At 40.3% G+C, this 13,957-nt stretch overlaps 1 long non-coding RNA gene across 1 annotated transcript; it reads left to right on the forward strand.

The window, feature by feature from the left end:
- Positions 1 to 279: 279 nt before the first annotated feature.
- On the forward strand, positions 280 to 5,915 carry LOC105028030. Its single transcript, XR_829349.2, has 3 exons — positions 280 to 418; positions 5,187 to 5,297; positions 5,412 to 5,915. It is a non-coding gene; the product is annotated as an uncharacterized LOC105028030 (long non-coding RNA).
- The last annotated feature ends 8,042 nt before the right edge of the window (positions 5,916 to 13,957 follow it).

Genomic DNA, 13,957 nt, shown 5'->3' on the forward strand with positions numbered 1-13,957 from the left:
GATGACGGAAAGATTTAGTGGCACGCAGATACTGTGAACTAGATAACCTCTTCCTCCTTTCCCTCTGTTCTTACCTCCCTTCAACAACAACACCCATCCCATCCCTTCATTGTTCATTGTTCATTCAATCATTACCCCACAGCTTTTATTCCAAACATTCACGCCTGAATTGCCTCACACTCTTCCCTTTCGCCACTCCCTTTGCCCCCCCCCCCAAGTCATCTCTCACCGTATAAAATCTTATGTCTCAGAACCAGGCTTAAATAGTGCCACCATTAACCTGACGAAAAAGGAAAGAAGGCATTGGTTTTGCTGTAAAGTACACACAACTTTTACAAATATTATTTTGGTGATTACTTTGGTCAAGATGAACAAAATAATTTTTGGAATTGTGGCAGTGTTGCATCTTTAATGCTGGGTGAGTCTAATCTATAATAAATGCCACTCAGAAAACGAAACTTGGATGAAGTTTACTAGGACCATATTTTATTTAAATTGCTATCATGTCAATTAAGCTAAAAGCTAGTTGTTCCAGCAATTCATGATATAAATTAGTTATATTCATTTTAAAAGGATAATTATCACTATTTTTCAGCAATACTTCACAATAGTTCTTATCTTTTTTTCCTCCACTAGCAATTTTGCGGTATCCAATTATGGCTTTGCCTTGTTTCAACAACTCCAATTTAGGTTTGGGACTGTCAAAGATCGATAGGACTCCTTAAATTATGTCATTGTAAATTATACCCAGGGATTATCATCAAGTATCTAGTAATCTCCAGACAGTCCTGTGTACTATTTTTTTTAAGTATATAGTTGTAGTAGTGCTAGTGGATACAGTAAGCATCAGCTAGCAGTGCATTCACCAGCATGATGGCAGCAGCAGCTTTTTTTACTGTTAAATATTAACACAGAAAACTTGCAAAGACTGTACGCCACTGTAAGAGTTAACATTTTGGTCAAGTTAGGATCATCATTCATAATCCAGCCTGCAAATAATGTAGAGCAGACTCTTGATCACTGTGATGATAGTGAATTCAAATTTGAATGATTACTGTCATATCTGTGATGTAATGACATGCCAACTTAGTATATCGGAATGATCATGCATGATAAAGGCCATGTAACACTACTGTTGTGGTAGTGTTTAGCACCCCAAACAAGTGTGTGGTCCTACTGTAGGTACTCAGATGTCTAAGACCACTAGGTGTGGCCCTCAGTTCAACATGAATACATTTTACTATAGGTTTGACATATAATGTAATGTACAGGAAAAACTGGAAAACAGGAAAGAACATAATTGAGGAAAGTAATACATGTATTTTCAGAATGCCCAGACGTTGTTGGGAGTGCATACAGTCACATGGGGGCCATACACACTACTGAGTCACATTATGAGTTTCTGTGATGAAATTAATGCAAATTGGAACAGCCAGTGATTTCAATTGTTTACTTCGATTTTCAGTGTGAGTTCGAATCCAGCCCTCAATCGGTTGGTAGGTTTGGTTTCCATTGACCGTTGTTACATTCAAGTCAAGTTCAGCTCACTTTGTTCTCAATGAATTACACAATGTACAGTAAAGATTTTGATCTTTAATAAATGTGGGATTTAAAGGTTCCCTTAATTGTTTTGAGTTAGCAGTGTATTTATGATTAACAATCAAATGATTAATTACTAAGAAAGTTGCTATGAATAAAGGTGCCATCAGGTGTCTTCTTATGAATGACTTGTTTGTCATTGAGTCAGTGTTGCTGATGCAAAGTATCTTCATTACCAAACACCAAGTAACTAAATTAGGATACAATTATGAGACATAACGAACTGTTAGTAAAACATTAAACTGTTGGTTACTTTAGAACTAACCTCCATCTGGGTGATCACAGGGATGTGAATATTCGATCTGTTAACTGGTTGCAAATGTCGGATTTATCGTTACGCAGAGAAAAGCAATGAAACCATTTCTACTTAATCAACTGAGTCAGTGTACTGGTGAAGGGATAGATCAAATAGGCCGATAGATGGAAGGTTTGCGAAGTGATTTCATGCTCCCTTGTAAAAGGATTTTAGTAATATATTTATATGTAACTTTGCCCATCTCTGTTCACATCCAAAATTGGAGGAAGGATTTAGGAATTACAGCTCTTTATATGTAGCCCCCTCTTTTTCAAGGCACTAAGAGTAATTAGACAATTCACTCAAAAGCTGTTTCATGGACAGGTGTGGGCTATTTCTTCATTATATTTTAATCAATTAAACAGATAAAAGGTCTGGAGTTGATTCCTGGTGTAGCATACGCATTTAGAAGTTGATGCTGTGACCCAAAACATATGGACAAAGAAGTTCTAAATGCAAGTGAAACTTGGCCATCCTTTCAAAACCTGCTGTAACAAAAGTTACAACAGGTACATTCTGAGAAAAACAGAATGCACTGGTGAGCTCTGCAACACAAAAAGGCCTGGATGTCCATGGAAGACAACAGTGGTGGATGATCGTGAGATCCTTTCCATAGTAAAGAAAAACCCCTTCACAACATCCAGGCAAGTGAAGAACACTCTCCAGGAGGTAGGCAAGTCTACCTTAAAGAGAAGACTTCACGAGAGTGAACACAGAGAGATCACCACAAGGTGCAAATTCATTCATAAGCCTCAAGAAGAGAATGGCCAGATTAGACTTTGCCAAAAAACATCTAAAAATACCAGCCCAGTTCTGGAACACCATTCATTGGACAGATGAAACTAAGATCAACCTGTACCAGAATGATGGGAAGAAAGAAAATGGAGAAGGCTTGGAACGGCTCATGATCCGAAACATACCACATCATCTGTAAAACACGGTGGAGGCAGTGTGATGGCATGGCCATGCATGGCTTTCAGTGGCACGGGTTCACTAGTGTTTATTGATGATGTGACAGAAGACAGAAGCAGCAAAATGAATTCTGAAGTGTATAGGGATATATTGTCTGCTCAGATTCTGCCAAATTCCGCACAGTTGATTGTACGACACTTCACTTCACATCAATCAATCAAATGTATTTATAAAGTCCTTTTTACAACAGCAGCTTTTACAAAAACACCCGGCCTTAAACCCCCATTGAGCAAACAACAGTAGTGTTGAATTTCAGTGGCTAGTTAAAAACTCCCTAAGAAGGCTAAAATAGCAGCGTTAGATCTTGGGACAGAGACAGGGAGGGTCTGGCGACACTGTGGCCCTACCCAGGGGAGGCCCCGGACAGGGCCCAACAGGCAGGAAATCAATCCACCCACATTGCCAGGCATCAACCAAAGGGACACCCACCAACTGCAACCACCCAGAATTAGGGCCGAGTATTGCCAGCAGAGTACAGCCCAATTGCAGAAGTGCGCAACAGATAGACAACAACAAGCCAGTGACTCTTTCCCTGAAAGGAATTGGAGGGAGGGCATCCCAGTGGTGACGAGAGACCATCTGGCAAGACAGCAAGGGTGGACAGTATCAAGCCTTCTGGTTATCTTCACGCCCCTGGGCCAGGCTACACCTAATTATAAACCGTGCTGTAGAGATGAGTCTTTAGTAGACACTTGAAAGTTTGCACTGAGTTTGCATTTCTAACCTTAATTGGCAGATCATTCCACAGTAGTGGAGCTATATGAGAAAAGGCCCTGCCTCCGGCTGTTTGTTTAGAAATTCTACAATTAAAGGGCCTGCATCTTGCGATCATAGGTTACATGTAGGTATGTATGGCTGGATCATTTCAGCAAGGTAAGTAGGAACAAGTCCATGTACTGATTTATAGGTTAACAATAAAACCTTAAAATCAGCCCTAACCCTAACAGGACGTAAGGACGCTAGTACAGGAGTCACCTTCTTCCGCTTATCCGGGGCCGGGTCGCAGGGGCAGCAGTCTAAGCAGGGATGCCCAGACTTCCCTCTCCCTAGACACTTCCTCCAGCTCTTCCGGGGGGACACCGAGGAGTTCCCAGGCCAGCCGGGAGACATAGTCCCTCCAGCGTGTCCTAGGTCTTCCCCGGGGTCTCCTCCCGGTGGGACGGGCCCGGAACACCTTCCCGGGAAGGCATTCAGGAGGCATCCGGAACAGATGCCCAAGCCTCCTCAGCTGACCCCTCTTGATGTAGAGGAGCAGCGGGTCTACTCTGAGCTCCTCCCGGGTGACCGAGCTTCTCACCCTATCTCTTTCTTCACCACGACAGACCGATACATCGACCGCATTACTGCAGAAGCTGCACCGATCCGTCTGTCAATCTCCCATTCCATCCTTCCCACACTCGTGAACAAGACCCCTAGATACTTAAACTCCTCCACTTGAGGCAAGAAGTACAGGAGTAACGTGTTAAACATTTTTTGTCAGGGTAAACGGGAAAAAAGAGCATTGCAGTAATCTAGTCTAGAAGTAACAAAAGCATGGATTCGTTTTTTTGCATCAGTTTTTGATAGAAAGTTTCTGATTTTTGCAATGTTTCGAAGATGAAAATAAGCAACTCTTGAGACATATTTTATATGTTCATCAAAGGAGAGGTCAGGGTCAAGGGTAACGCTGAGGTTTTTTTACAGTTTTTTGCGATACGACCATGCAGCCGTCAAGTTTCACAGTGCAATCTTCTAACAACGCTCTTGGTTTCTTGGGTTTTTTCTGTTGTTGGGAAACACATTTTTCTAGGAGTTTTGAGAGGAACACATATGGACAATGACACAAAACATACTGCGAAATGCATGTGTCCATGCGTTACAGACTTCAAGAAGGCATTGCCTGCAAAGCAGTGGCGTCGTTAGGCCTGGGCGTCCAGGGCTATAGCCTCAGATCTTTTATGAATAGCCACAGCATCAAATTGACCAAAAAACATAATAATAAAAAAATAGCCCCTGATAATTCCGATTTTGCATTATGACAATTTTCCGCATGTACATTCAAAACCCTGTACTTTCTGTCCTGGGTGGGGCGAGGGGTGGGCTAAGCCCTGAATGTATTGTGATCATAGCGACGCCTCTGCTGCAAAGTATTCTCGACTAAAATGAACAGTTTATTGATGATTGTGTTAATTTGTCCCATTACATTTGAGCCCCTGAAATAAGGGGACTGTGTATAAAAATGGCTGCAATTCCTAAAAGATAACATTGGTCCACCATTGTGTGTTGTTTATGAAACCATGTGATCTTATTGTCTAAACCCACTCAAAATGGTGTGTTTCAGCTGAGTCCCTGACATGTAACAGATGCAGTTTGAGCCTGTTGGGTCTTTGCGTGAATCCCAGTACTACTGTCTGCACTACCTAAACTAGTGCTTGCTTCACTGGAATAGACAGTAAGTACTGTGCTCCTCTATTCACCTGAATGATCTAGACACATTAACATCATGTTCATATAATTTAACCCTCTTAAAATCTCTTTCTCTGTTTAACCTTCCCACCCATCCCAGTATCCTCAGGTATGATTTCCCAGGGTTGTATGGAGAGCGATCTGTGCACAAACCCCACCAACATCCTTGATATCTGCTGCCACACCGACTTTTGTAATTCAGTCACATTCAGTGGTGCAAACTCTGCCAAGCTCACCGACACCACAGTTCTCGGTGCCGCCCTTGTGGCCTCCATGTGTGGCTGCTTATTATCGTAGACCTAAAGAAACTAGAAGAACTAGAAGCAACTTCCTGTTACTGTAAAATTAGAAGACTGTCTTAGTTTTGATCTCGTTGCGCCTTGACTGTTTTTTTCATGTGCCTCTGCTATGTTGTCACCTCTTGCTCTCACGTTGTTTGTGTCCCATTTGATTCCACAGTCAAGGGCTTTCTAACAATTTTGCAAAGACGCATACGTTTCAGAATCCAATATTCAGTGTTTTTTATTTCTGTTTAAAATGTTTGAATATGCTCATTGTTGGGAAATAGATCAGTGTATATTGGAAGCTGTAACTCAAAATTCTTAGACCATCTGCATTTGTAATTTAGAAAAATACTTAATGTCTTACAAAAGAATGTGAAAAAATTATGCTTTGACAATAAAGAAATTCCTATAAAGGAACAATGTTCCCTTATGTCTCTTTTCTGGAAGTAAGAACCAAAATATATGTTTAGCAAAACCTTTGTGTTCACTGTCAACTTTTTATACTTACAAAAAAACTGATTGTTTGCTTACCATCTAATCTACCCAGAAGTGCCCTTGTTAGGAGATGATGAACATAATTTGCTTCACCTGTGCGTGTTCATAATGTTTTTACTCATCAGTGTATATTCATGGAATGCCATATTGTTGTCGTACATACCCTCAGTTCTTCTACAGTGGTCTACATAGCAACTGGACAATTCTAGCATTTTTTATGACATTATTTACATCTGCGGAGTAATAAAATATTTTGTTTGTGTAGTAGGTTTTGTGGACTTCGATACTTATGTTGGGCTGGGAGAGGACCTGCAGACTGGGTCTCCCTATGGTGGCGGTTCTTTAGGTACGGGTTCTGGCATTCTGAGTTCTGGCAGTCGTAGGGTCCATCTTTTCTGGGCTCACTTCCACCCTTTGTTGCACCCGAGTCAGTGGGTCTGAACAGTTCAAATGTCGTCCAGGGTGGCTTTGCACTTGCCTTATTGGCTCCCTCGTCATCTGCAGTGCCTTCTCTCTGTGCCATAGGCCTGCTTCCCAAAGGATTTCCCCTTAAATGAGGCCTGATTGAGAGTAGGTGCGCGTATAAGGCAAGCTGCCAAGCCCAGTTCAATGGCAGGTTGTTGTTACGGGGGTGTAAAGGCCAGTAAAGGCTTTAAAGATGAAAGAATAATGATATGGACCCCTTCCTCACCTGACCTGGACCCTATTAAGAAGTTGTGGGCTCTTCTTAAATGGGAGATTTACAGTGGGGCAAAAAAGTATTTAGTCAGCCACCAATTATGCAATTTCTTCCACTTAAAAAGATGAGAGAGGGCTGTAATTTTCATCATAGGTACACTTCAACTATGAGAGACAAAATGAGAAAAACAAAATCCAGAAAATCACATTGTAGGATTTCTTATGAATTTATTGGTAAATTATGGTGGAAAATAAGTATTTGGTCAATAACAAAAGTTAATCTCAATACTTTGTTTTATACCCTTTGTTGGCAATGACAGAGGTCAAACGTTTTCTGTAAGTCTTCACAAGGTTTTCACACACTGTTGCTGGTATTTTGGCCCATTCCTCCATGCAGATCTCCTCTAGAGCAGTGATGTTTTGGGGCTGTCACTGGCCTACACAGACTTTCAACTCCCTCCAAAGATTTTCTATGGGGTTGAGATCTGGCAACTGGCTAGGCCACTCCAGGACCTTGAAATGCTTCTTACTCACTCCTTTGTTGCCCGGACGGTGTGTTTGGGATCATTGTCATGCTGAAAGACCCAGCCACGTTTCATCTTCAATGCCCTTGCTGGCCATGTATCTCACGATGCATGGCCCCATTAATTCTTTCCTTTACACAGATCAGTCGTCCTGGTCCCTTTGCAGAAAAACAGCCCCAAAGCATGATGTTTCCACCCCCATGCTTCACAGTGGGTATGGTGTTCTTTGGATGCAACTCAGCATTCTTTCTCCTCCAAACACAACAAGTTGAGTTTTTACCAAAAAGTTATATTTTGGTTTCAGCTGACCATATGACATTCTCCCAATCCTCTTCTGGACCATCCAAATGCTCTCAAGCAAACCTCAGACGGGCAGATGGACATGTACTGGCTTAAGCAGGGGGACACGTCTGGCACTGCAGGATTTGAGTCCCTGGCGGCGTAAAGTGTTACTGATGGTAGCCTATGTTACTTTGGTCCCAGCTCTCTGCAGGTCATTCACTAGGTCCCCCTGTGTGGTTCTTGGATTTTTGCTCACCGTTCTTGTGATCATTTTGACCCCATGGGGTGAGAGAAATTATCAGTATGTCTTCCATTTTCTTATAATTGCTCCCACAGTTGATTTCTTCACACCAAGCTACTTACCTATTGCAGATTCAGTCTTCCCAGCCTGGTGCAGGTCTACAATTTTATTTCTGGTGTCCTTTGACAGCTCTTTGGTCTTGGCCATAGTGAAGTTTGGAGTGTGACTGTTTGAGGTTGTGGACAGGTGACTTTTATACTGATAACAAATTCAAACAGGTGCCATTAATACAGGTAATGAGTGGAGGACAGAGTTGCCTCTTAAAGAAGTTACAGGTCTGTGAGAGCCAGAAATCTTGCTCTTTTTTAGGTGAACAAATACTTCTTTTATTTTTTTAATTTAGTTGCACAATAATTCTGCACACTAATAGTTGCTCAATAATTCTGCACTCATAGATATTATCCTAAGAAATATCTTTAATATTCAGGTTTGAGGTTTATTAAAAACAAGTTTATTAACAATAACAACATGCATTGGCGGAAGAGCACTGTAGTTGTTCAATAATGAAATAAATCCTCCAAAATACAACTTGCCTAATAATTGTGCACATAGTGTAATCTAGGCTTTCTATTCTTGAGGTCACCAATGTTTTTTTTTCTCAGAATGTACCAAACTGTTGATTTGTTTCTGCTAACTCTCTGATGGATTTTATTTTTTTGCAGCCCAGAGAGCTCCTTTGACCACATGTTGTGGATTCACAGAAACAGCTTCCAAATGCAAATGCCACACCTGGAATCAACGCTTAACTTAAAGCAAAGAGACGACACTTTAAGCTCATATTCATTATTTTATTGTAACTTGAATATACTTTGGTTAACAGCCAAACAAAAACTTGTGTCAGTGTCCAATTATTTCTGGACCTAACTGTATATACAACTTGTCATATACTTGACAACTGTTTTGGGTTTGGTATTTGTAACAACAACTATTTAACCTTGATACAATACGTTAGTCCCAAACTTTATTGATCTTCAATGGAGAACAAGAAACCAGGCAAGCCTAGTTCAGCCAGACCGCAATAGAAAGTATTGCCCTCTTGAGATTCAAGCCCAGGTCGCCCACGTGAAAGGCTGTGCTGCTAACCACTACATCACAGAGCTCTACGTTCGAAGGGTGCCACTATAACCTCTATCCTGAACAAATCCTCTTTTGCTACTGGCCGTTTTAACAGCCAATTGGCCATTTGTGAATGATATTGCTTCAGTTAAACTTATTAACGTTTCTTATTAAGTTTACCTCCACCACAAATAGTGTCTATGAACTGTTAGCTTTTGCCACTGGCTGTTTGAACAACTTATTAGCCAGTAATAGGCTTTACCAGTATCTACTAACTTATTGGAATAGTCATAGGAATCTAACAATTGCTAGGGAGTCTGCCAAAGCTATTTCATTTTATGGCATAAGAACATACTTTTTTCTTTCATTCTTGAATAAAATTGCTACAATAACTATGAAGAAAGGTGACGATAACTAACTTTTTCATCAAGTGAAAGGACAAGAGAATCGTGGAAATAAAATACATAAATGTGGTTATTCACAATAGATTTTAACTTGAGCCTTCCATGTGAGAGGTACTGTCTTTAATCATAACGCCACGGCATTATGAATTTCACCAGTCGCTAAACACTACTGAGCCTTGTGTTAAACTGACTAAAGTTTCTTGTTAAGTTTCCACCACAAATAGCGTCTATGAGCTGTTACCTTTTGCCACTGGCCGTTTGACCAGCTTATTTGCCAGTAATAGGCTTACTGGTATCTACTAGGAATAATCATAAGGAATAATCATAATAATCATAAGAATTTAGCAATTGCTAGCGAGATTGAAGATGAACTTTTCCATGCCAGAAAATGAACTTTTCCATGCCAGAATTTTCTTCACAATGCGTACTTCGCTTCGCCTGCGAGGAGTTACAAACTTGGACCTATAGTTCACAAGACCGTGTCTCTAACCACTACACCATTTAACAAAGGGTAGTCAGTCAGTCAGTCAGTCAGTAAGACACATTTGCTCTTCTTAGCAGGCTCTGATTTTGACCATGTAAGCGGAGCCGGCCTAGAAAAGTGAATGTCTCTTACTGAGTCTGTCCGTCCATCCATGACTGACTGAGTAACTGTTTACCCCATGTTAAATAGCTTAGTGGTTAGAGACAGGGTCTACAGTATAAGAGGTACCTAGTTCAACTCCAATAGCAGTCAACACACATGATGCCTGAGGTTAAGGACAGACAAAAACTTTGCTGGCTATTACTTTATGTAGCTACGTAATAGGAAGCCTAAAATATAACATTTCTGGTGGATATTAGGATTTGTTCAGGAAAGACAAACACTTCGCTGGCTTCACGATTCTCTCATCTTTTCACTTGACAAAAAAGTGAGTTATAAAATATATCATCACCTATACTGATAGATACTCAATGTCATTCAAGAATGGCTAATTAGCTATTAAAATGGCCAGTGGTAAAAGAGTAGCAATTGTAGCAATGGGAAGCCTAAAATGAAACTGTTTACTGTAATAATGGCCAGACGAAGCTTCGTTAGCGTTATTTTAGCAGCAGGATATTATGCTGGCAGCACTCAGATTTTCATTATCCCATTAAAAGCCACAATTGACATTTAGAAGGCCATATAGTTAACAATCTAGTATGTAAAAAAAGAACAGAAAAGAACAACACTGGAATGGACATTAAACACAAAATGACAGACTAGATTGACAGACTAGATTGTTAACTTTTTCACCTTCTATAATTCAATGATGGCTTTTATTTTGAAAAGGAAAATCTGAGTTAGCGCTGCTAGTATAATATCCTGTTGCTGTGATGTCCTCTGCCGGCGTGGACACGTTTCCGCGCTCCACCACTCCTGAACGCACCCCTCACTCCACGGCTCATGAATGCACCCCAGTCATCAGATTCCAATCACCCTCAATCTGAGCACCTGTGTCCCCACCTGTGTCTGGTTTATGCCCCTATTTAGTTCTGTTCAGTCCTCTCTAACCTTTGTTTGTCACTCCGTCAATCATTACTGAGCCTATTTTCGCCTTCGCCTAGTGCTATTCTTATATTGTTTCCCGTGTTTTGACCATCGCCTGCTTTGCTCCTCTACTCCGTCTCTAGACTTGTGATTCTGCATTTGTTTGTGTCTCATGATTTGGACCCTTGCCTGTACGACTATCCTGCGCCTTGCCCTACTGGGAGTTTGTCTCCCTTATAAACTGCCTGCTCCGCGATTGGAACCAGCCACTCTCCCTTTACCCATTCATTACAGTTGCTAGAAGAACGGCCATCACTAGTTTACTGTTATATTGCGACTATTTGTGGTGGATTTTTTTATTATGTCTTAGCATTTCTTCAGGATAGTCAAACACTTCGCTGGCTACACGATTCTGTCGTCTTTTCACTTGACGTAAATGTCTGTTATTGTTACCTATATTGATACAGTAGTTGTATCAATGTAATTCATGAATGGATAATAAGCTGTTAAAAATGCTAGTGGCAAAAGCCATACAGTTAATAGATGCTATTTGTTGTGGAGGTAAACTTAAAAAGAAACATTACTATGTTTAACACAATGCTTAATGGCGTCTAGTTACATATTTCTGGCTAATATGCTTTTAAAACACCCAGTGGCAAAAGTAATGTAGTTCATAGATACTAATTGTGGTGGAGGTAAACTTCATAAGAAACGTTACTCAGTTTAACACGCTGGTTAATGGTGTCTAACAAAATATTCAAACATGACAACATTATATAATGTCAATATGCTATACTGACACCCAGCAAATGGTCAGCTCTGTGGTGGTTAAAGACACAGACTTTCATGTGGGTGACCTAGGTTAGAATCTTAATAGGGCAGCCATGATCAACACTTTCTATTGCGGGCCGGCTAAACTAGGCTTTCCTGGTTTCTTGTTTTTACATCCCTCCTACAGCCCGTTAATGTAGGGAAACGCAACTGCCTACATCTTTGAAAAGCGCTATATACATTTAATGTATTATTATTATTATTATTATTACATGCAAACACACTGGGGCAGGAAACGTACGGTGGTGTTAGTGTAACACAGGTCAAATAATGAGGAAACTTCCAGGGAAATCTGAATGGATAGTTATGTTAGTTTCTGCCAATCAGAATAATAAATGTTTTATGTCCGGCCCTTGATGGACATATTCAGTAAGTAGAAGTTCCAAGCAGCACCTTTTAAGACACGCCATTTTAGACAGACCTCACTAGCTTGATTTTGCTATACGAAACTGATAAAGTATTGTATTAGCACTGGCCCCTTCAGATCACTTGGTCAGGTTCTTAATTGGGACTGAACCATTTGATGGCGAGCCTACCCATGAAGACAATCTAGCTTATTCTTTGGACAAGGAAGGAAAAGGACCATTTTGTGAAGGACTTTTTGTTGAGAAGACCTAGTGTCAGGAAACACTTTCTTTTGTTCACTGTGTGTGGGACCTGATCACCCCACTTGGGCGGTAGGACGGTTGAGTGTGTTTGTGTGTGTTGTAATCAGATGTTGTTCTTGTCTATTTTGATTTTATACTCTTCAATAGTAAGAACACATTAGAAGGGTGCATCCAAGTTATTGTTAAAAAATTGCAAGAATTTTGAAATTGTAATTGATTTATATTGATCTATGCTACATTTTGGAGTAAAACTATATTTTTGCAGTTAAAATAAACAAGCCAGCTTGCAGCTTAATATAACTCCATATCTGGGTCTCTGATGATCTATTGTACAACCTCTTTGCTGCTCCTTCCAAATCCAGTGTGTTCCATTGCACTGTTAGTGTGCTAGACTAAGTACATGTTGCATTTGCACTAATTAAAGACAAAGTACCAAACAGCCGAAGTAGAAGGAAACATTTCCCATTTACGTACAAACTAAGAAATAGAGAAATACATAAAATTAAAGTACACATAGAATGGTGGGAGGCTAACCGTTAAAGCATAGAAGAGCCGTGCGAACCGTTTGTCAAAGCAAATAAATATTAATAAAGGCCCTGATCTTCCCTTCACCTCTAACCTGCCTGTGACAAACTAAACCCTGTGCAACTACACCCTGTAGCAAGCAAGTTTATTTATACAGCACAATTCATACATAAGAAAAAGAAAAAATATAATATCAAATACAATAGCATAAAAAAATTACAATCTAAACAACATAAAAAAAAATAAAAAATCTAAACAACATCAAAATAATAAAAAATAGAAAAAGAAAAAAAGCAGGATAAAAACACAGGAAGCTACAAAAGTTGTAAGGCTAAACAGTGCGGTTAAGTTGAAGTGCTCAGTCATAGGGGCTTGAAGGAAGTGTTATTAGCCTTATTTAAAATGCATAGGTTTGGGGCACGTCTAAGATCTTCTGGTAGTTTATTCCAGTTGTGTACAGCATAAGTGCTAAACGCAGCTTCTCCATGTTTAGTTTGGACTCTGGGCTCTACTACATGACCTGTGTTCATGGATTTAAGAGCCCTGCTCGGTTTTCCCACACTGGGGAGAACAAGTATTTGATACACTGCCGATTTTGCTGGTTTTCCTACTTACAAAGCATATAGAGGTCTGTCATTTTTATCATAGGTACACTTCAACCGTGAGAGACGGAATCTAAAACAAAAATCCAGAAAATCACATTGTATGATTTTTGAATAATTTATTTGCATTTTATTGCATGACATATGTATTTGATCACCTACCAACCAGTAATAATTCCGGCTCTCACAGACCTGTTAGTTTTTCTTTAAGAAGCCCTCCTATTCTCCACTCATTACCTGTATTAACTGCACCTGTTTGAACTCGTTACCTGAATAAAAGACAACTATCCACACATTCAATCAAACAGACTCCAACCTCTCCACAATGGCCAAGACCAGAGAGCTGTGTAAGAACATCAGGGATAAAATTGTAGACCTGCACAAGGCTGGGATGGGCTACAGGACAATAGGCAAGCAGCTTTGTGAGAAGACAACAACTGTTGGGGCAATTATTAGAAAATAGAAGAAGTTCAAGATGACGGTCAATCTCCCTCGGTCTGGGGGTCCATGCAAGATCTCACTTCGTGTGGCATCAATGATCATGAG

Source organism: Esox lucius, chromosome 10 (assembly GCF_011004845.1).
Source record: "Esox lucius isolate fEsoLuc1 chromosome 10, fEsoLuc1.pri, whole genome shotgun sequence".
NCBI classification, from domain to species: Eukaryota; Metazoa; Chordata; class Actinopteri; order Esociformes; family Esocidae; genus Esox; species Esox lucius.